General features: G+C 28.7%; 1 protein-coding gene across 1 annotated transcript in view; it reads left to right on the top strand.

Annotated features, from left to right (window-relative positions):
• Positions 1–25517, top strand: part of LOC134836030 (cytochrome c oxidase subunit 6A2, mitochondrial) — a 351497-nt gene that overhangs the window by 205056 nt on the left and 120924 nt on the right. The gene's annotated exons all lie outside the window — the stretch shown is intronic.

The raw sequence follows: 25517 nt of genomic DNA, 5'->3' as shown, positions 1-25517 counted from the left end.
TTATTATTCATATCAGCGGAGTGTCATTTAAATTAGTCTCAGGCGCAGTCACACAAAATACCCGTACGAAACATGATACAATTAACAATAATTCTCAGTCATTAGTCTTGTGTTTCAATGCCTTCGTTTTTTATTTTTTTTTTCAACATTTTTACTTTAATTCAATTATTATTCTTCTTATTATTACTACACATTACTCTCGTACTTATGGGCAGGTATGTGCAACAACATAACATCATGTAAATAGATAGAAATTCGCTTATCGAACCACTTTGTCTGCAAAAGTTGCAAATAAATGAATGATGATGCATCGATGTATGGAGCAACGAGAAAAAAAAAGAAAGAAATTTTCCGTAGTGACTTTAGAAAACTGTAAATCGAATAATCGTCAATTTAATTGTCGGCGCAACATCAAAGCCGAAATCAAAGTGATTATTTTATATGTTTCCGTGTAGCGAGATGTGTCGCGTTGTTGTTCTTCGTTCTCTGCTCGGCATCAAAGAAAATTAAGGGAAAAAAGGTAAATAAAAGTAACTAGAAGAGACGAAGAAGAAGAACGAACGAACGAGAGGAGGAACGAGAATATTTTATACATTTGTGCAAAAAAAAAGAACAAATAAATATTATCATTTATATTTCATTCATTTTGTGAATGTGCCGTATGACCAGCGGCAGATACGCGTTATATTTGTGGTTTTATTAAATGTTATGCAAATTGTTTTTTATTTATTTATTATTTAAACTCTTCTTCGTTCTCTTTACTTTTTTTCTTTATTTTTTTATTTTTTTTTACTACTAAGTAAATAGCCACGGGAGTAATGCGGCAAATAATTGGACTACCGTACTTCATTCCCAACTCCCGCAAGTTGACATTTGTCAATTGTTGTTGTTTTTTTTTTTCGTGCATATTTATGTGCATTTTAATATTAAATCAGACAACCCTTTTATTGTTGTTCCGTGAATGATATGTGAGGGCATTGTAGCAAAAAAAACAACAACAACAATGATAGTTTGGAGGCACGGCCGATAACAATCGTTGTCGTCGCGAGTTCAAAGGAGAATTCACTCAAGAGACAACAAAAGAAACAATGTGTGATTTATCAATGCAGCGAAACAGTAGCTGGCTTGTTGGAACTTTGATTGAAATTCTTTCTTTTGCTTTGTACTTTTATGGCAATGTGCGAGATCGATCAGTAATAGCGATCGTTCAATGAATATTCATGGATTTGTTTTGTCTTAGTGCATTTGGAAGATTTTCTTTTGAAGAAAATTGCGTTTTTTGACGTTTTGATGTCTATTTCAGAATTTTTTCACAATTTTAATTAAATTTTAATTGATTAAAAAATTCTCATTATTTAATTCAATAATTTATTGATTCAATTAATTTGTTATTAATTTAGAAAAATAAATAATATAAATGTATTAATAACTTTTAAAGAATTTTTTAATAGATTTTTTTTAATAATTCAATTCTTGTATTTTTTTAGATTTTTCAAATAATTTATTTAATAAAAAAAAATAAAGCTAATTTCAATTTAATTTAATTTAATTTTTTTTAAATAAAGTTTAATTAATATTAAAATAATTGTTTGAAATTTTTTTTTAAATTTATTATTTTCAAATTGATCAAATCAAATTTTTTTTTTGCAGCCGGAATTCAAAATTTCGTTTAAATTTTTTTAGAATGTCCAAAAGTAATAGTTTTTTCTAAAAATTAAAAATTTTTTTCAGCGAAAAATTATAAATTCACTTATTATAACATTTAATTTTTCCTTTCAAATTTTTTAAATAATTTAAATTCATTAAAAAATATTTTTTTATTTTAAAATATTTCAAAAATTTTAAAAATTAAATTTAAAATTTTTGCATTAAACTTATAACCTGATTTATTTTTTTTTTAATTTCGTTTTTTAGAAATTTTTGATTCCTTTATTTGTTTTTTTTTTTATTTAAATTTTTTTTTTTTATTTTTTATAATTTTTTTAAATATTTTTTAATTTTTTTTTTAAATTTTTTGTATATTTTTAAATTTGGTTTATTAATAAATTTTAGGATTTTTTAAATTTTTCATTAAAAAATAAATAAATAAATTCCATTAAAAATTTTTAAAATAAAAAAAATTAAATTTTAAAGAATTTAGTTTAAAAAGCACTAAAACGCAGTTTCTCAGAAAACTTTCACATCTCGTTTTTCATTGTTCCTCTTTTCTTTTCTCTCTCGCTCTTTCTCTTTTTTTGTTTGTTTGTTCGAATCAAATGACAGCACAGATCACGTAACTAAACATTAGTTTATGGATTGATATTGTTCGATTATTGTTCCAATTGCGGAGATGAATAAGGAAAACCGCACGGCGCGTTATTTCTTTTCTTTCATACGTGTCCAAATGGAAGTAAAATGAGATTCTCGTGCAAGATTTCTTCAATCGTTCTCTTTGTTCGCAATTGCGCCTTCGTTCCTTTGTGCCTTTGTACAAAACGGAGATAGACAAGTAGTCGCGATCGAACGGTGCAATGAGTGAAGTTTCAAGCGACTCTCGACATTTAATTGTCAATTATTTACTTGCTTGAGCTCCGCATGTAAATTTCAATGTTGCTACACGATGTTTCACACCACGCTGCTTCTTCTTCGTCTACTGGTTAAGTAGCCTTAAATCCTTTAATCGTTTAATGGATTTCCCGTAATTCCAATTGTTGCGGAAAAATTTTCCGTATAACCGCATGACACGTGTAAGTAATAATAATGCCGAAAACATGAAACGTCATCAACATGTCTTGTCCGGAAAATTACATCTTTCGTGGGTGATTTTGTCCCAAAGAAAAAATAAATAACAAAATGTTTATTTGTGCGTCGGCGAAAATGTCTCCAAGGAATTTCGTTTCCCCCTCCTGGTCCTGAAAGAATCAAATATCATATTCGATGATTGACTATGTCGTCGGAAACGATAATGCAAGGAAGAAAGAACAATATGACATAATCTGACGTACAAATTAGGGCATTTCTTCTTGTCTTTGTGCCGTTTTTTCTTTGGTTTACTGAACGAAGAAGACCTGTGGAAGCGTATCAAATGAAATTATGTTCATTATTGTCAATTTTTGTGTTTTGCTTTGAATCGTGATAAGGTATCATGAATGTCTGGTACAGACGTACTTAAAGTTATTTTTACCTTTTTTAAAGTTGATTTTAATTTTTTATTTTTAGGTCATCAGAAAAATCGTGGATAAGAAGGAAATGGATAAAATGGAAAAATTTAACAAATTTTAAAGGTAAGCTCTGATAAAATATACAAAAAAGAGAATTATGAATCAAAAAATATTTTTTAATCCAAACCAAGTATACCTTCTAGGGGTTAACGCAACTCTTCCAGAAGGTTCAAAGAGTTTTTAAAAATTCTAAAGGATATTCTATGGGCGGGGACGAAATAAACTTTTAAGGCTCTGGGGTCTTGAAAATAAGGTTCTCAAACTTTTAAATGATGATTTTTTTAAGTTTTTTATATTTTTGGATTTTTTTTTTATTTTCTCAAAAAAAAAAATATATATAAAAATTACGAAAACCTCCATGTAAAAGTTTGAGAGCCATATTTTCAATACCCAGTGAGACAAAATAACTTTTTTTTAAGGCCCTGGGGTCCTTAAAGTTTTACATGGAGAAATTCCGATTTTTTTTTTTTTAAATTATTTTTTCAAAAAAAAAAAGAATAAAATAAAAATTTCGAAATTTTTCCATGCAATAGTTTGAGGGCCTTCTTTCAGGACCCCAGGGTCTCAAAAAAGTGGTTAATCGGACCCCTTGCCTGGCTGTAAGGCTAATGTGACCCCTTTACTTTAACATTGATTTCTCAAAAAGGGTTCAAATTAACCTTTCAAGGGGTCAAATTAACCCCTTATCTCTTAGGACCCCTAATCTCCATAAGATCCATTAGAATCAGAAAAGTTTTTTTTTAATTTTACATCTCTGTCATAATCTTCAACAACTTAAAGTAGAACCAAGATATGATTTTTCATTTTCGCACCTATGATACAAGAAACAGGTTCATGTAACATTAACCAAGACATGACACAAAATCTGTCTAACTCCACTGAACGTGAGCAACTCCTGAATGATACGACAAAATATTTGAATCACACTCCATTAACTTTGTAAACATCGCAATAATGCCATTGGACATACAAGAGAATAAATTCATCGAGTCATTGAGATAACTTTCTACGGAGGGAAATTCATCTTTGTTGGTGGTCCTTTTCATCCAGAAAGATCCAAATTGCTAATCGATTCAACAACAACAACAAAAAATAGCAAAACGATAAAAATCAATTTACGGAAAAGGAGAAATGAAGAAGAAAGAAAGAAAAAACGGTTGATGTGTGATGTGTCTTCACAATGTCTATTGAAATAGAGAACAAAAAAAAAACGCGACCCATAATGAACATTCATCTATCACGATCTGTCAACGGTTGTAATGTGCCGACTATTGTGTGTGACTTACGTGATATTTGAAACATTTTTCTGTTGTTCTCTTGTTTCGTTACTTAAGCAAATCTCGAGATACTTTTGTAAACATATGAACATAAAATATTCAGCAGAAAAATGTCCCCAAATCGATCAAAACACACCCTTTAGACATATTTTCATGCATGCGTTTACCTCACTTTACATAAAATATGCTTAAACATTGCATCATGCATGTGCGCTAGGTAGGCATAAGCAATTTTTCATTGATTCACATTTTATTCAAAAAGCCGTGTGTTGTGTATTCAAGCTAGGGGCAATCACGATCAACTTGTTAATTATCTATCTACTTTATTACAATTACAATTACCATTTATAAAAGGCATATTATTCTCTCCCCGTGTTACCTCCTGCTACTGCTACTGAACATTTGTGGATTTGTGGTTTTCGACGAACTGAGTGACGGTATTAAGAAGTGTTAAATTTTGAACGAGGAATAAATGAGAAGGCTAAAGTAACCTAAATAAGCATTGGTTGATCTGCGATGATGACAACTAGTTCAAAGATTGGAAAACTCAACCATGGGGTTGATAATGGGTTGCAATTAATTGTTTTTGAGGTAAGTTTTATAATTTCTTATGACTTTATTCTAAGGTAGAAGTCTCACAATGAACGATCTGAACGTCACTGGACATTTTTCTATTTTAGACCAAATTAAGAAATAGGACCTAATGAATCATAAGAAACGCCATGTATGATTTTAGATGTCTCATCATCTTCACGAGATGGCGGAACTGGAAACCATCCAATAGTTCCTACAGAAACTCACCGACAACTTCAATTGCCGACTGGAGTCGGCTCAGTAGGTGGCTCACTTTTTTGAATTTCTGGCGCGCTTTGGCTGTTTATCGTTTTATTATGTCTCGTTTCATGTCTTTCTGTCGTCAAACTCCACAAAATGTCAACTGCCTCTTGCGTCACACACGAACCACCAAATGAAAGAAGAACCGTGAGCTGAGCTCTTTCATCAAGGAAAGTCGATCTCCGAGTTTGTCCTTTAATACTGGATTGGATATCAAGGAAATCCTCTGTTAAGTCTCGGGAAATCGCGTTCGCGTCACTTTTATGTGGGTGTCTATCCATTGCGGCCTTACTGGAGACGATAGAGCAGATAAATTAACGGAAAAAGGCGTAACCGCCGAACGAACGGCACCAAATTTAGAGATCCGTGTTATTGTCATGGCAACTCATTTGTCTGGAAGAAAGGTTAAAGCTACGAAACGATCGACCATATTCTTTGGAACTGTCGCCTTCTAATGGGACATCTGAACTACAACAAGTAGGAACTACCCCCAGACGTGACATCAGGAAGGGATGCAGAAAGTTCGACACCTTCCCGATAATCGTCAAGTTTTTGAAGGAGAAGGAAGTTTAAAATTAAATTTATAAATCGAAGATATAAAGAAACAAAAATTGTTCTTCATCGAAAAAAATTCTGAATGGTTTGACGAACCTTTAATTTAATTTTACCTAAAATTTCAATTCGTTCATAAGTTCGTTGAAAACTTCTAATCATTCTTCTAAACTCCACTAAAAAACTCGTTAAAACGATTTCACGAAGAAATTTCTTCTAACGCTAAATAGCTATCCATCATGAAATCCATTCTTCGTGCAAAATTTAGATGTGGTTGCCTTATCACATTCCCTGAATAGCAACCATGGTGGCTACTGAATTCGAATTGATTTGCACGCGTCTTTTATTTGTCTGTCTATTTCACGCAGGAATTTCATTTGTTTCAAGCAAACAGCGAAGTAGCAGTACTTCGACATGCCTTGTGGACTTTTAGCAAAAAAAAAACGACAAAAAATTAACTTGCCTCTCTTCGATTATTATTTGCTACTTGACTTAACATTGATTATTATTAGTCCTGATAAATACTGTGTAGTGTTTACATAATGTCTTCGAGTATCTCTCTGTGTTATTCTTGTCAAAGTAAATAATGTGAGATGTCGAGTGATTAACTTCTCGTTTGTTGAAGATGTGGTGCAGAGATGAGCTTTGCGAGGAGAATAATTATTATTAAAGTTGTTTTTCTTTGGCATCCGTGCTCGGAGAGACAGAGAGCGAGTCATTATCGAGGATTAGTTTTCTTAATCCTTCAATTTCGACCCTAAGTTGAGACGCTTTTATCAGCTTATGTGGTTTTTACGAGTCTTTTGTTGCTATTTTATTATGATTGTATTGGAAAAGTTCTTTATTTTTTTTTTGCGGAAAATATGGAATGGGAGTAATGGAAATTGTCGCCGGATTCAATCATGCAAAAATAATAAATTGAGTCGGGTAGTCGAAGGTGAATTGCAACACTCCCAAAAACAATGTTGAGTTTTTTTTTGTTGAAAAATCGGAAAATAAGATTAATTTTTTATTTCCTTTTCAATTTTTTTTACACACATTCGATTTTTTTTGTACATTCCTTTTCTTTGACAAATTTGCTCTTTTGAGACTTGGCATTAAATCTGATTTAGAAACTAAAAAAAAAATTATAAAATATTTTTATGATTTTTTTAAATTTAATCTTTCATGTATTTTAATTAAAAAAATTAAGAAAAAAAAATTAAAATTATTATTTAATTTAAAAAATTGAAAAAAATTAATGAATAATTTAAAAATTAATTAAATTAAATTAATAAAAATTTTATGAAATTAAATATTTCAAATAAAATTTTAAAAAATTTTAGAAAAAAGCGCTTAAATCTTTTCAACAAGAAAAAAATAGAAAACATATTTTTTGTGTGTGGGGTAAAAAATCGTAAATAGCAAATAAAAAATCATTTATTTTTGACATGAATTTCCTGACAGACAGTTTCTACCTTTTCCATTCTGATAAATTGTCGTTTTTTGAACTCTCGTCCATGCAAGTCTATCGAAACACCTTCACATAATATACTTTGTTATCATTCCCCTCTCAGCAAATGCGAATCTCATAAACGCATGATGTGCTAAAAGATAATGCAAGTTGATAGTGAGGAGATCTAATCGATGAACAAAGGAGATGTAAATGCGAAATTACATCATTTTTATGCGTGTTCGCCCCTTAGTTGTTGCTGGTTGTTTGTCTTCTCTCGATGACCAGAAGAGAGAAGAATAATGATAATTATTGCTTTTTATTATAATTAAGATTGACAATATAATCGTTGATTAACTCACAACGCTTTCTTCCAAGCAAACATGCGAACAACCGTCGCATAAGTAAACGCGTCGCGATAGTGACTAAGTGTATGAATGATTATTATAATAAAATATAATATAATTTTTTAGTCATCAATATTCAATAAGTGAATGAGAGCTGTTACAAATTAGCTACGAGGCATATTATGTAGCGTTTGCAACATGAATATGTCGTTTGTTGTTGTTGTTGTCGTCGTCGTCAGCGTCGTTTAATAGTAATAATAGATATTTAGAAAGAGTGTTGCATAATTTCCTCTTAGAAAAAAAAATATGTAACTTGTGTTTCATTGTAAGGAATTTCAACATTCGTGACTTCAAAGACAAAATTATTAATAAAAAAAATTAGAAACCGAAGAGAATTCTAGAAAAGCTTAAATTTAAAAATTTATTTAAAAAATTAATCAAGAAAAAATTGAATTAAATTTTTAAATAAATAATTTGAAAAATTTCTTTTTAAAAGCGAGCTGGTTTACACTTAAAAAATATTTAAAAAAAAATAAATAAATAATTTTAAAAAATTTAAAAACCAAAAAAAATATTAAAAAAAATCATAAAAAAAATATTACAAAAACTATTTAGCAATAAAATTGATCATAAAATTTTTTTGTAGGTATTTAATAAATTTTATCATCTTTAAAAATTGTCGATATGAGTAAAATATTCTACATTTTAATTTTAAAATAGTTTAATATTTTTTAATGAATATTAATAAATTTAAAAGTATAAAAAATTTTATTTCGAGTTCAAGAAATTTTTTAAATTACACAAAAGAGTCTTTATTTGTTTAAGTTTCTCAAAATTTTTTACGAAAAATAAATAAATAAAATTTTTTACACAAATAAAAATTTTAAAAATAAAAATTTTGTGTTTTTATTCGTAAAAAACTTTGAGAAATTTAAAAAAATAAAGACTCTTTTGTAAATAAATTGACCAATTTTATTAATAAATTTTAAAAAAATTAAAAATTTATTAAAAATCGTAAGTTCTTAGAAAAAATTAGATAACATTAAAAAAAATATTTTATTTTTTATTTATTTACAATTTTTCTAAGAACTTACGATTTTTAATAAATTTTAAAATCGAATTAATTTTTAAATTTTTTAAAATTTATTAATAAAATTGGTCAATTTAAATGTTTAAAAAAATACGTTTAAATATTGTAAAAAAATAATTAAAAATAAATTAATTTAAATTTTAAGGACATTCAAAAAATTTGTTAAAAAGCTTTTAAAATCTATCAAAATCTAAAGTTTGCTAAAGAAAATCAAATTTCTCAACGAAAATCATTAAAATCGTATCTCATTGTACCAAAACCACCATTATCGTGACACGCATCTTCAAAGACAAAACTTCGCGAATTGCGAAAAAAAATCAAACAAACATTAATCATAAATGTTTGACTAAGGATAAAACGAAAACAAATGTCAATAAAATAATTGAAATGAGCTTACATGGAAATCTTAGAAATCCTCGGAGAAGAAAACGTCAAGGAAGAAAAAGAAAATTTCACAAATCAACTTTGTGATGTTGTTTGTTCACTGTGTATGTGTATGTGTTTTCTTCATCTTCATTGGCATAATCAACATCATCGCAACAACAGACACACACAGCAGTGTAGCAGCAAATGAAAGAAAAACAAAATATAATGAAAATTATAAAAAAGTAAATACACACAAAGCGAAAAGCATTCATTCATTGCTTTTCCCATTACAATATTTTTCTTGTGTGTGTATGTGGAAGTAAATGAAAAACAGGCAAACACACAGAGGCGCACAGAGGAAAAAAAAAATAAAAATTACAAAAACTCATTTTCCTTTGATGTTTTTATTATTTGTGTTGTTCTGCACTGATTTTGCGCCGTATTAGATGTACGGAGAAAAAAAAACCGAAATAATAATAATAAAGCTCCCGCACATAAATAATGATGAAGAAAAATTCGAAAGAAATCAAGATAAATAAAAATTACGGAAAAGTTTGTGTTAACGCGACTGTTGTTGTGTTAATAATAACGTTCCTTTATCAACATGTCCTTTTTTATTTAATGGCATTATTATTAAAGAAATTGCTTGCAATCAAAGAGACGACAAAGTAGGAAAAAAATCGCGGAAAGGTAAAAAGGAAAGAAAAAATATTAATCTACTTGCTTCCTTTTGTATTTCTTCTTGTTCTCCGCCTACTTACAGGACATGCCTCCCATCGTGCCTTGATTCCAAAGTCTCCTGATGATGATAAGGATGCTTTTGGCACGATATTATTTTTTTTTCTTTTATCATCTTCGATGTTGTTGTTGATGATGATGATGAATAGAAAGAAAGCTCGAGCACATTATTATAATTATTATTATTTATTTTTTTGATCAATAGCAAAAGGTTTCTTTTATTACAAACTTTTCATCCTTTTATGATTGATTTTTTTTTTCAATTTTTATAAAAGGAAAAGAACTTAAGAAACTTATTGACTTTTAATATTCTTTTTTGCGCGAAAAAATGCAAAAATTTTTAATAATAATTGATGCAACTTGTAAAGAAGTGATTATTGAACTGATACTTTGGTAGCAATGAATCGTTATCAGTTTTTATCGATATGATTTTTACAAGTTTTTGATGTGGTGTTTATGTGTATTTTGATAAAAATTTTGTTTTTGCTTATTCTACAGAGTGTTTTGTCTGGCTATGAGGATTTTTTTTTTAGAAAATTAGTTTTATTTCAAATTTCACCTTTTTTCTTTTCAATCTTACTGCATTTCAATTTTTTACCAGATTTATTTTAAATTTTACCACTTTTCTCATGAATCTTACCGCATTTCAAATTTTTACCAGATTTATTCAAATTTTACCACTTTTCTCATGAATCTTACCGCATTTCAAATTTTTACCAGATTTATTTTTAATTTTACCATTTTTCTCATGAATCTTACCGTATTTCAAATTTTTACCAGATTTATTTTTAATTTTACCACTTTTCTCATGAATCTTACCGCATTTCAAATTTTTACCAGATTTATTTTTAATTTTACCACTTTTCTCATGAATCTTACCGTATTTCAAATTTTTACCAGTTTTGATACAAATTTTACCACTTTTCTCATGAATCTTACCGTATTTCAAATTTTTACCAGATTTATTTTAAATTTTACCACTTTTCTCATGATTCTTACCGCATTTCAAATTTTTACCAGATTTATTTTTAATTTTACCATTTTTCTCATGAATCTTACCGTATTTCAAATTTTTACCAGTTTTGATACAAATTTTACCACTTTTCTCATGAATCTTACCGTATTTCAAATTTTTACCAGTTTTGATACAAATTTTACCACTTTTCTCATGAATCTTACCACATTTCAAATTTTTACCAGATTTATTTCAAATTTTACCATTTTTCTCATAAATCTTACCGCATTTTAAATTTTTACCAGATTTATTTCAAATTTTACCATTTTTCTCATAAATCTTACCACATTTCAAATTTTTACCACTTTTGATACAAATTTTACCATTTTTCTCATAAATCTTACAACATTACAAATTTTAAATCAGATGTCACTGCATTTTCAATTCTAGAAATTTTTTATTTAAAAAAAAATCCAAAAAGTGCCAAAAGTAACAAAAAAAAGTAAACGCACGGTACTTAATTGAGCAAACATAAAATAACCAAGCAATGTATTAATAAAAGCATTATAATGTCACACCTGGGTCACAAAATAAAAATATTCATATATGTTGTAGAATTTAACAATAACTTATACATATTATGATAAAAACCATTATTTAATACAAAACAAACGATTGTTTTGTGCAAAATTAAATTGATAAAATAACTTTTGTTTACATTAAAAATATTTCTTGAAGGCTTGTCACTTGAATTGTTAAAAATTGTCACCTTATCGAATGTTTATATTTTTTTTATTAATTTAACAAACAAGGAGCTTTTATTGTACCTACAACATTCTTATGACTCACAAATTAATAAATAAAAAGAACTTTTAACGAGATTCGTATCCAACATTATAAATAATTAAAAGGTGATACACATCGCGTTGGATTTGTCGTCTTTTAACATTATTTTTTATTATTCAGCAAAATATTCCTGAAAAGAAATAAATTTTAAAACAGACAATGCTGCAAAAATATGTTTTATATATTTATTTAAATTCTTGTACCTGTTCCTCTTAGCGAGTCGAGAGAGTTTGTTTGTTCAAACTATTTATTTCATTATCTTGTTTTATTATTATTATTTTATATTTTATTTATATTTTTTTTTTTGCGCACCAGAACATCATTTACACAGCACATAGGTAGGTACATAAATTTTATCCCGTACATTAATTATTTTTCTGTGTTTCTCGCGCGCGGACGACAACAACGACAGTCAACGCAGAAGATGTATCGGTGGTGTTAAAAGATTTATTTGTTTGATTTTTTTCTGTCGTCATCTCCAAAGATCGGGCACGAGAGAGAGAGAGAGAAGAAAGAGAGACGCCATCGAAGGAATTTCAAAGGCATTGTTCAGGGATTCTCTAATCAAGACATAAAAATTTACGAAAAAAAAATTAAAACTAGTTTTTTATTTATTTTTTTTTCTAAGCAAGTAACCGTTTAAGCGATTTGCAACATTGTATAGGCCTCATATGGTAAGAGAGACATAGAGAGAGAAAAAAAGTGCAACAAGTATGTGATTAGATTTTATTTTATTAATTTTTTTATTATTACTTCATCATATTTTTAATGAACGGTTGATATAAATGGAAAGAAATTTCTTGTGATCTAGCACGCATGGAGCGTCGTATAAATTGTGGAATCGTTAATAAAGTGTAGAAAACAAGCACTTACTTACGTTATTATTGCATTCAGCTCAGTAGATTGTCATTTTGCTTCAATCAGGTATGTAAGCTTAATTTATTTTTATTTTGTTTTTTTTTACTTTTCAATTAATTTTTAATTGTTTTATATCAACGTAAGAGTTTTGATTATTTTTTATTGAATTTTATTCTATTTTTATTTAAAAAAAAAGTTTAAATAAAAATAAAAGAAATTTTTTTTATATTTCTTAGTTCTCTTTCTTTTTAGCTTTTTAATTATTTTTTTCTCAAAAATTGAAAATTTAATTTTTTAAATTTTTATTTTCAGTATTTACTATTTTTTACTTAGAAAAGAAAATATTTTTAATATATCTTTATTTTTTTTTTCTTAAAAATTTAACTTTTTTTCAATTTTTCCTTTATCTATTTAATATTTTTTTTAAAATTTAATTTAAAATTAATTATTTTATATTTAATTATTTTTTTTTTAATTTTATTCAACAATTTTTATTTAATTTTAATTTTTATAATTTTACTTTTTTTATTTTTTTCCAATTTTTTTTATTATTTTAACTTTATTTTTCTTTTTTATGAAATCTCTGGTACTTGTACATTCCCAACTCTGCAGTAAGTAGGTCAAAAAAAATTCCATAATTGTCACCTTTGTTTAGACAAAGCCATCCATCCATCCATCGATGCATCGATAGACAGCGGAAGCCACGGTGTGTGAAAGAAGAATGAATAAATTAATGAAAAGAGACATTTTATCGATGAGTTTAATCAATGCCTACATGTGTTACGCCCAATATAATGTTGCAATCTACTTCGATGGCACGACAGTTAACTTTGATCGACTCTAATTAAATAAAGTGCAACAAACACGTCAATTTATGCACATTTACATTTATGAATAAAATGTTCGTCCCTTCTTTATTTTCATTGCATAATAACTATTTTCTAGATGAAAAATTCCAAAATAATGCAAATATTATTCCGCGAGCGCGAACTCTGGAACAACAATCATAAGTCATAGAAGAACGCGAGGTACACCTGTTCTTCCGTCTCAACGAAATCAAATGTGATACAAATAAACGATCTTGGAACGAATTCATGTGAGATTTAGATAATATTTAACGCTAATTGTGCAGTTTTAATAATAAAATAATACAAAAATGACACAAATGCAACTACAAAGGCATTTTTGTGAGTGCACGTTGCGGAGGAACAAGTGGCAATAAATAGTCGTGGAATGCGCATTAATTGCCGTTTAGACGTTGGTAGATCAAAAATTGATACAAAAATCATTCAATTAGCGAACATAAAATGCCAAAAGTACAAAAAATGAACAAATAAATTTCTTGACGATTGGCAAACGAAGTTGAGAGAGTTGACGTAGATGGTTCCTTTGTAATTTAGTGATAACACTTTGCTATGCCAATGTGTATACATGCGATGTTTTGCAATTATGCGGTGACAGAAAACAAACAAACAAACAGTGCGCGCGGTAATATGTGTAATTGAAAACATTGAACATGATTTACAAGAAAAAAAAGCGATTCTCTCTTGCTGCTGGACACCAATCATGCTCGTGAATTACATTGAAGAAGAGGAGAATTGATATTCAATTGTCTACATTATTGTTGAAACACTTTTGAAATCCTTTGCGAAAAGCCGCGCGCTCACATATCGCAAGATCACTTCTATGTGCGCTTAGCGTAGCTGGCATGGCATCGCGAAAAAGAAACAATAGGTCTTGCATATTCATTGTCTTGTTAGTGGATTGAAATTATTGCAATGCCGCAATTGATAGAAATAATAACAAAAGGACAAGAAATGACAATGAGGCTGGGGCAACGAGGAAAAATGTTTCACGTTACATGATGGGTTTGAGGTTTTTGGTGTAGGTAAGTAGAAAATTATTTAAGTCTCATGTCTAAAGTGTTTTAAAGAACTAGTCAAGACCGTCATTGCCGTTCTACCTTTCTCTGATGGGTGTTTAGAAGGCTTTTTATTTTTGAATTGAAGATTGTTTTACCTGCAAAAGGCAATTTGGACTATTTTTTGTTTTCGATGTTCTCTTCTTGAAGGTTGAGGGCATAATGATTATTTTTTTATTTTGTAGGAAAACTGTTTGAACCCAGATTTCTATGATTTAATTTTTTTTGCCGTTAAATTGTTAAAAACGTAACAATGGGATATCGTCCTTCATTATTTAATAAATTATTATAGATATATTATTTCAAAGTGACACAATGAATAAAGCAGCAATTGTTTATATTACTTCTTTATAATCCAACAAGGCGGCAAGACTTTTCTGGAATGGATTTTCTCTGCGTAGCCTTGATGTTCCATAATTCCCCCATGTTTCCTGTTCGACTCGACTATTCTGGCTGCCATTGTTCAAAGTATAACGATATAGAATGAACTGGTTCATCGATTAAATGTTTCTGTGATACTGTAAAGGTTTCTCTTTGAGTCAAAAATTTAAGATGTTCCTATATTAAATTATCGCGTGAGGAAGTGACTACAGTGAAAGCATATGACGGTGTTTTCCGAAAAAGTTATAGTTCCAATCGAATTTTGTCTACATTTAATGTGCATGTATCGATCAAAGTGAAATTCGTTCATCTCCAAAAGTACTTAGTATAATATTTTTATGCTTATTCTAGACTTATGAGCGTTAAGCCTCGTGATCCTTGAAAGAAATCCAGAGAATTTTGAAGTTAAATTCACCAGAAAGTAATAAAAATTAGCATGAAAAAATTCGTTCAATCCTGATGATTCTGATTTCTGAAAATACAAAAGTAAGTAATATTATTGTTTTTCTTAAGAATTAAAAACTTACCTGAGACAACAATTATTTATAATGAAACAGGAAACACTTTTGTTTATTGCACCTACCTAAAAAAAATATTTTGTCCCACAATAAAGACAATTACAAAAGTACAATTGTAAACTCGCACTTTAAGAAAAAAAAAATCAAAACAAATCCTCGTTACGTAGTTGAACGGATATGACGAAAGCAATCCCTCCAAAGCACGGTTGTCGCGTGGGAATCACTTCACTTGCAAGAGATGTTATCAAAAACGGAAAAATCAAGTTTTCCCGATATGTTCACTGTCTGTTTTATTTATTTATATTTAATAATATATTGACACAATATCAGGCACTTTAAAGCACTCTTTCATGATAATCTTTCACTTTGCTGTTGTTTTGATATATTTATAAAAAAAAATGTTATGATGATCAGTTTTTATTTTATTATTTTATTAAATATCGCGAATAACGACAACGCAACGAGGAAAGACGTAATGCAATTATTATTATTATTATTCCAGTTTTCACATTTTCAACATTGATTGGCTTAACTAGTTCAATTTATTATGTTAAGCTTGTCTGTAAAGAAAAAAAAATACTTACCATCGTACGGTCTACGATGTTACAATTATTATTTAGTATTTTTTTTTGTGTTGGTAATGTTGTGGTTGCTGTTATTCGCTGTGTTAAATGTAATCACTTTTATTTTTATTATTATTTTTGCACTCATTCAATTTTGCACTTGAACCTCTTTGCGATCGCTTGCTTACTCGGGGAAAAACATGTTCATCAACGTGTACGTCGCGTTGTCGTGTCTTCCTTTTTCAGTGCTGCAAACAAGAATGAAAAAAAAAGTTAAAATAAAAAAACAGATTGACAGAGTGCCCTATCTTTGACAAGCATCTAAATCAATGCGAACATCTCTCGTGTGTACCATAACCTGACGCAATATTCCGCACACACATTCTTCATTAATTACTTGCGAGACTTATTTTCATTGTTAACTGTTTTGTCGCTTCTTGCACTGTAACATCAGTTTGCCGCCACCGCAAAACAGTGCAAAATTTTATCAGATATGTGATTGATGAAAACATAGTAATTATCTTCTTTTCTCTGCGTGTTTCGTAACTCTCTTGTCGCATGTCGATTTTTTTCATTTCGCTCTCCATTAACGAATTGGGATCTCGACCTGATGTCCAAAAGTGATCAGGAAGCGATCATCTTTGATTTACAGAGGGAAAAAAAGTATCGAACGAAAAGTAAAATGAGAGAAACATTTATAATGCTCCTGTTTCCACATGAATTATTGCCATTGCTAAAGTTAACATGTTACTTAAATTATTGTTATCTCTTCGTTGCCTTGTTAAATAGTTTCAATTAAAAATAATAGCAAGCATAACACAAATGAAATGTAAAATAATATATAAATAAAATATAACAACAGTGATTGCTACTTGTTTCTACTATTAATAATAGTCAAATGATGTGTGTATGTTCCGTTCCGTGGTGCAGCGAAATAAAATAAATGAAAAATTAGAATAGAGAAACATTTAAAAAATAATTTTCTCTCTCTTTTTGCGATTCGCATGGTAGTAGAGGTAAAAGCACGCATTTGGAACTGTTTTCAGGCAATTACAATTGAAGGTATCTATCTTTTGTACCTATGTGTGTTTTTAATATCTTTGGCCTTTTATTATTATTATTTATTTATTTGCATATTATGTTTTTTTTTCGTAGCTTTACAAAAATAATCGTTAGGTAGAGTCACGAAATTTAACAAAAAATAATTAAAAATTTTCTAGAGTAATTTTTGAGGATATTCTGAGCTTTCGACCTTTAAATAAGTCTTTAGGAAACTCAAAATCTTCAAAAAAAAAAAAATTTAAAACCTCTCTAAAAGACTCTAAAATGTTTAAAAAACCTTTTATGAGAATTTAAAAAGTTTCAAGTTCTTTATTTTAAATTTTTAAAGGCTTAAGATGTCTTAGAGTTCAAATGGAAAATTTCGAAATGATTTCAAAGCTTTAAAAAGCTTTAATTCTTTGGAGATAGATTTTGTGAAAATAAAAACTTTTAAGAACATTTAAAAGACTCAAAGAAGTATTTTCATAATTTTTAGAGACTCATAGAAAAACTTTAAAACCTTTCAATTCTTAAATTCTTCTAAGACTTCTAAAATTTTTAAAACTTTTAAGATCCAAAAATTTTTTCATCTTTAATTTTTAGATAATAAACTAAAATTCATACAAAAATTTCAAATGAAAATTTAAGGTTCATGATTTAACATCGGAAGTTTGAATTTTTAGTGAAGTTCAAATTTCAATGAAATCGTTGAAAAATTTAAAAAAACTCAAATTTCTAAATTTGAAAAAAAAATAGACCCAAAAATTCTGAAACCCTTCAAAGATTATTTTGAAATTTTTCAAAACGAAAATTTTTTTTAATCGCTGAAACTTATTTTGATCTGTTTTTTGGCTCCTTCCCCTTTCGTCGAAAAAATTAAAATTTGATGAAACCTTTCCCTTAAACTGGATTAATTTGACAATTTTTCTTGAATCAGGGGGGGTTAATTTCAAACTTCTAGGGTTATTTTAACTGTTATATGAAGATTTTTAACGATTTATACCAAAATATTTAAAGCTTCTTAAAGTTTCATACAAATTTGAATTTCAGTTTTTGAAAATTCTGAGAGGTTCATAAAAGGTTTTTGAACATTTTATAGACTTTTAAAGCTTTGCAGATAGTTTTCAAAATTTTAAAGTCAAAGAAATTTTTCAAAACTTTTAAAACTGCAAAATTAATTTTAAAATATTTCTTTAAAACTTACCTGTTCTTCTCCTCTTAAAAGCTTTGTAAAAAATTTTTCTCTAGAATTGCTAAGTTTTCGTTGAAACAAATTCCTGCCTAATTGATCGCATCCCAAATGAACAACAATACGCTTAGATTTTAAGAGATTCGCGCAACAAATAAAAAGTGCAATATTTTATATATTATTACATTATTTAAGTTAGAAAATAAAATATAAATAAATAAATTGAACAACAATATAAAAGATAGTAAAACAAGACATTGTCTCATTTTTTATTTATTTCACTTCTTTCTTTCTTTCTTTACTTTATCTATGACTCGCCTGTAATGCTGCAACGCTGTAGCTACAGAAAATCGGAAGATGGAGATTAAAGTTCTGTGAATTGTAATTAATAAAAATAGGAAGACAATTATTCATTAGGATTGGGAAATAAAGAGAGACAGAGCGAGAATAAAATGTTGTTCGTTGGAATTGTGTGAGAAAATAGTCGTTGCAGAGTTAATAGTGCCCTTTGGCGCCATTCCAGAGGTTGTTTAATTGTTTTACATGCGTGAGATAAGAAAACGTGTTTCAAGCGCCAAAAACATGGCATTGTTCCGGATTTTCAGTTTCTCTTCAGTGACTCTTGAAAATTTTTAGTTTTAGAGTCGTGATGATCTGAGAGAAAAGGAGAGAATAACGGGAGCGACAAAAATTTCGCAACGGAAACACCTTTCAATTCGCATCAATTTTCACTTAATATAAATATAATCAGTCGTAAATGTTGTTTGTAATTGCACAAATGAACGCCTTTATAATTAGAAATTGATCGCGAATTGCGTTAAAAAATCTCAAATGCTCTCCGTGCATTAAAAAAATAATAATAATAATAATGACGATGATAAAAATATAATAAAACTGTATTTATATTTTATAATTGCTGCCACTTACATTTCACATATTATTTATTTTTTTTCAATCACTCTTCAGGTGAGTGAGTGTTTGAGAGCGTATCCGTTGAAATCTGATAAATTATGCAATCAAGAGAAAATTGAAATGCGTTTTCTGTGTGCGCCACAGTACGATATGTTTGCATCATCATTCAGCGCTAGGAGAGTTATTAAAAACGAGGTATAATGTCATTATTATTGCAAATGTAACGCGACTGATGTGAGTTTAACGAAAAACAGTTAGTTATATTCGCAACGAAAAAAAAACTATGTTGAAAGAAAGCTCGCTCGGTAATTAATTTCTTTTTCTCTCGTTTACAAATTCATCAAAGTCTCGGTTTTTTTTTCCATATCGGAGTCTCTGTAAAAGGGATAAATAGACAAATAAACAAGAACAGAGACAGAAAAAAAATCCTTCATCTACTTACTTAATTGTATGTTGTTTTTGTAATTTTGTATAATGAAAACTGATTACATTAACACAAAAGCGAATAAACACGAGGAGAAAAGGATATTAAATGAGGGATAATTTGGCTTTGTTCCACATAAATGCAAACAAAGTAAAATAAAAAGATACACAGAGACAGATAAATAAACAAAACGTTCCTTTTGCCATAATCATCGTTGTTTTTCAGCATCATAATCATCATTAGATATCAAGTGGAATATCAAGTCCCTCTATTCAAATTTATTTTGTTACTTTTAGCGAGTGATTTTCTCTATGAGTGTCTGATATGCAAATCATTCCCTATTTTTTGATTTTTTTTTGTTTTTTGTTTATTTAATGAAGAATGTCCTTTCACAAAGTAAATAAGGCTGAGACAATTATGAAAAATGTTTCACGTCTAATAAGAATTATTTTTTTAATTTTAATTATTTATTTATCTTACAGAAACAACTTAATGTATAATAAAAAGGCCATTTAGAGAAAAAGGAACTTCAGTTTGGTAAGTACTTATATAACTTGACATCATGAATTTTTGAACGAGTTTAATTAAATTTATTTTTTTGAATTTTATTAGGAACGCAAAATTTTTAACTGCAAAAAACTGATTTTGAAAAAAAAATTGACTCCAACCATAAGAAATTTTAAAGAACATCTAAGCTATCGGTGTTCAGACATTTCGTCTACATATAGATGTCCACTATAATATATGTACACATTATTATTTTGTATATTTTTTTTTGTATATTATTATAAATTGTCCATCCTAATAATATAAAAAAAAATTATTAAAAATATAAATAAATAGAGACGGATGCCGAGGCACTATGAGGACCAATTTCAATGTCCATGTCGGAATTATTTTAAAGAGCAAGTCACTCACACGAGTCGAACGAAGTGGAAATCCAGGTCTAGGAAATTGTTCGAACTATGAAAAGAAAAGCGCGCGAACAACCAAATGCCGCTCCATCGTCAATCTTCAGAGATGAAGTTTCGGGAGTATCAAACGTGGAAGTTATCGCAAACCTTCCTCAAAGGAATGACGTGATTGAGATCATTGATCGAAGCAAAAATTAAACATTAAAATTAAAAGTGCGGTTTTATTTTCAAAGTAAAGCTACCTTTGGATTAGCATGAGTATGGACCCGAATTATATGGAATTATTATGAGTTTTATGACATTATTATTGATGAAAACTTTGAATGATTGAAACTTTGTAAATCTTTTAGCATTTGTGAAACATTTGAAACCTTTAGAAGAACATCATCGTCATTCTAAATAAGAGTTATCAAACAAGAAACAAAACGAAGGAGACTTACTTTAACTACGCAAAACAAAACTTTGAATATTTTAAAAAGATATCTATTAATTATACTTTTCATTAAAGCACTGACTTACGGCAAGAAATAAACAAAGTTGGACTCATTTTGATTTTTTTTTTTTTGAAGAATATTGAAGATAAATTGCCCCTTATTAACCAATAATTTCTAATAGATTTTTTATGCTTCCTTTCAAGCTTAAGAAATTCATAGTAATTTTAGAAAAGAATACAGGAAAACATCAAATCGATGTTTAGTTTTAATTTGTTCAAACAATTTCATTTATCATTTCTAAACGTTAAAGAGCACGTGAAACATTTTTTTAAAATTGTATCGTCCTAAATTCATAATAATAATGTGACATTTATTTGTTGGCCATCAAAGCATCAAAGAAAGACTCTTTTTTATTTTGAAGAACTTCACCGGAAGACACGCCCAGGAATGCACCAAGAATCTTGTTATTCTTATTATTAAGTTTGTTCCGTTCGTTTATTCGTATAATTTAAATTTTCTTTGATTTCACGCTTGCATTAAATATATATTGACAAAGTTTCCGTAGGTACGCGAATGAAAATTCAAACTTTCAACGAGAGAAAACATCTTTGTTTAATGAGATAATGTGATTAAGATGGGGAATGATGATAATGAAATGGGTAACAGTAGCGACAAAAAGTAATTTTTTGGGGAATTATTTGCTACTTTGCTTTGTTCCTGACTCATGATGAAAATTTGCTTTCTATGCCTGAGCGAGATAGAACGATAGTCATCCATCCACCTGGAGATAAATTACATAAATCTATCATTATCATTCAGGTCAGCGGCGATTAAACTGCCAAGTTTTCCTTCTGTATAATAACAAGTAAAAAGACTTACGTAAAAAGCACGAAAATTGCTCCATCATCATTCATTCATTCATTAATCCAATTCATTCACTACAGCAACGATAACGACGACGACGTTTCATTCACAAAACGAAAGCGAGACATGCATCAATCTATAACGCCATAACTCATGTCTTGCCTTCGCGTACGACTTAGACGACGCACGTTCAACGGTAGTCAAGGAGGCGATCTGGCAATCATTTTATTATTATAAATTAAGTGCATTAGAGGGCAGAAAAGAGAGTTTATTGATCCACCTCTAAGGTGAAATTAGATCTTTTGTGTCTCTCTAATGCTGCGCGTTCCGTACGCAGTGCAGATCGTTATCGTTCCAGGTGTTTTGTTCTGCATACTAAAAGCATTCGGTACACGGAAGATATATGTGCGCATGCAGTGCAAGTGCAAAAAAAAGAACAAAACTTTTGTTGCCATTCCATTATGTGCGCGTTACAAACCAACAGAATGAGAAAGAGATAAACTGATTGATAAAAATGTGGTAAATTTATGCAAAAATGTGTAAGATAATGGAAAATAATGGTCTGTGTCATGGCATGTTCCATGCTTCTCTCTCTCTCGCTCGGTCGTATATATGAATTCCATTAATCAAACAACAACTTTATTATCTATCGTTCGATTCGACTTCACAGTTAGTCTGGACAGCAACAACAACACAAAACGAGAACAAAACAAAAATGCAGTTAAAAACAGAGATTCAGATGATCAATAATAATCATCATCGACGTCTCCCGTTCTCCTCGCTCTCACAGAAACATGTGTGCTTTTGATTGCAGATTTCTCGTTTTGTGTCCGGCCGTTTTTTATGTTTTTTTTAGTTTATTATTATGTGAGTGCAGCAATTTCATTTGCATGATAGCTCTAGGTATGATTAGTAGTTGTTTTCTCATAGAGTTGTAATTGTCTGATTACTGATTGCTATCTAACATGTCGCACTGTTGATGGCACATCTGTCAATATGTGTTGCGTTCTCAACTCTTTTATTTTCAAAAGGATGAATTTTTCTAATTTTTACATGAAAAAAATTCTAAAGAAAAAAAAAATAAATTAATGATTTAAAAAATTTAAAATTTACAAAAAAAAAATCTAATTTTTTATTATAAATAAATTAAATAAAATATAATAAAATAATTAAAAATTAAAATAATTAATAATAAAATATTGATTTACCTATTTTTCTTCATAAAAAAATTATTTTTACATTTTCATAAAAATTTAAATTTAATTGATATTTTTAAATAATAAATTTTTGTTTATTTAATAAATATTATTAATTTAAAATGAGAATTTAATTTTCAATAAAAATGTAAGTTAATTTTAATTTATAATATTAAATTTAATTTTAATATTTATTTTAATTTTACAATGCAAAAAAAATATTTTATTTATTTAAAAAATTAATTTCTTTAAAATAATAAATATTATTAATTAAATTAAATTTAATTTAATTTTTTATTTTATTTAATTTTAAAATACCAAAATTTCGCTTTAAAACAAAAAAATAAAAATTTAAATGTAAAAAATATTTTTTTGATGAATTTTGAAGAAAAACTTTACGTAAAAAATTACCTTTTAAAAATTATGAAAAAACTTGCAAATTTTCATCCACCTCGTTAGGCTTCTCCTTCTCATTATTACGACAATTTCACATCTTAATATACGGAAAACAACGCAAATTAATTTGATTACCTGTCAAATGTCTGCTCTCGTTACCACTGATGATGACGACAACCGACATTTCTTCGTCATTTCACAATTTTTTTTTTCTCTCTCTCTTTATGAAGTTATGATTACAAACACGCAACGTGATTTTATTATTTTTAAATGAATTGATTATTAAAATGTAAATTGATCAAATTATGAATATACTCGGCATAGAGTATAGAGAAGCAAAAAAAAAAGACAAAACAGTTAATGGGAACGACGTGTCGATATTGAGATCATCTCACAAAGCAACTGTAGATAGAGCAAAAACACTCGCAGATAGAAGAGGAATTTACATTAGATTTTAACTTCACAACTCAACTTTGTCTTGGTCATCGATTTTTTTTCAAACTTTTTTTTTTGCTGTGTATGTTTTATAATATGCCTTTTCTGATTAAATCTCGCTGTGTGTCTCGCTGCCAAGAGCTAGCAACATGCGTGTGTGTATACGCGACGAGATCATGTGTGGAAAAACGCAAAACAATAATAAAAGTCTATCAGATTCCTTGGGGCAATGTACTTGTTGTGTGTGTACTTGTCTGACCACTTCACTTGCTATTTTTTTTTTGTTATTTGTTTCATTTTGCATCAATATCGCTGGTTGTTGTTGTTGTTGTAGCGTCTATCGAGGCGCTGCATAGACATGTGTGTGAGAGGAGATATCAAACTGTATAAGGTAGTTTTACACAGTTTTTAGAGAGCAGTATGTAGCAAATATGCAGTAATATTAATAATAATAGTAATAAGACGGTGTGAATTAGCGTTGCGAAAACTCTTAAGACCCCTAAAAGTAAATTGAAACTTTTTTAAAGTGAATTTAAATATTCAAAGAAGAATTTAGAAACTCTTTAATTGAATTCAAGATGTTAAAAGTTGAATTAAAGAACTCATGGACCTCAAAAATTTAACTAGGGACCTCAAGAATTAAATTGAAAAGCCAAGACTTAAGCTTAAGACCTCAAGAAATAAATTTGAACATTTAGATTAAAGATAGAGACCTCAAAAATAAACTAAGAACCTCCAGAATCACTTTTAAGAATTAAAGAATAAAATTAAAAGACCTCAGGAGTAAAATTTTGGATCTTAACGATCAAATTAGGAACACAAGAGTAATTTTATGACCTCAAGAAATAAATTTAGGACCTCAAGAATGATATTATGGAACTCAAGAAATTAACCAGACTAAGAGACAAAATTAAGACCTCTAAAGACCTCAAGAGTTAAAAACATGACCTCAAAAATTAAACTTAAAAGCTCAAGACCTTAATTTAGGACCTCAAGAAAAAAACTTATAGATTAAGAGTAAAGACCTTGAGAACTAAACTAAGGACCTCCAGAATCACTTTTAGGATCTAAAGAATTAAATTAAGACCTCAAGAGTAAAATGTTGGGTCTCAAATATAAATTTAGGAGCACACGAGTAAATTTAAGACCTCAAGAAGTGAATTTAGGACCTTAAGAATGATATTTGAACTCAAAAAATTAAGTAGAATCCTAAGGAATCAAACTAGGGACCCTAAAATTATTTGACATATAAAGTTTAAAGCTAGGGTCTTTAAACATTTAAACTTAAGACCTCAAGACTTAAATTAATGAACTCAAGAACTAAATTAAGACCTCTAAAGACTTCAAGAGTAAAATGTTGGACATCAAGATTTAATTTAGGACCCCAAGAGTTTATTTATGACCTCAATATTTAAATTTAGGACCTCTAAATAATTTAATGACCCAAGAAAAAAATTTTGAGCATCATTAGTAAAAAAAAAATTCTATGAATGTCATCCAAAGCCATAAAAAGTTAAGTTAAAAAGCTTAGACCTTATTTAGGGACCCATAAAGTTGATTTTAGCCTTTTTGTCAAATTTAAAAATTTAAATATTTAAATACTAAACTAAGAGGAAAACTTAAACCTTTAAAATAGGAAAATTCACATGTTTCTGAACCACAAAAGAGTTTTACGAGATTTTAAATGCTGCGAACGATCACAATTTGCGTATACAACAAAATCAAATGCACTGTATATAAATAATAAAGCAACCCATTAATACCGTATTTATATACAATATTTTATCTGTAACTCTTTTTTGCGCTTATTTTTACCTTTTTATTTATATTGTGT

This window comes from Culicoides brevitarsis, chromosome 3, assembly GCF_036172545.1.
Source record: "Culicoides brevitarsis isolate CSIRO-B50_1 chromosome 3, AGI_CSIRO_Cbre_v1, whole genome shotgun sequence".
Taxonomy (NCBI): Eukaryota; Metazoa; Arthropoda; class Insecta; order Diptera; family Ceratopogonidae; genus Culicoides; species Culicoides brevitarsis.
Note: the sequence above shows the minus strand (reverse complement) of the source record. Positions and strands in the feature narration are given on the sequence as shown.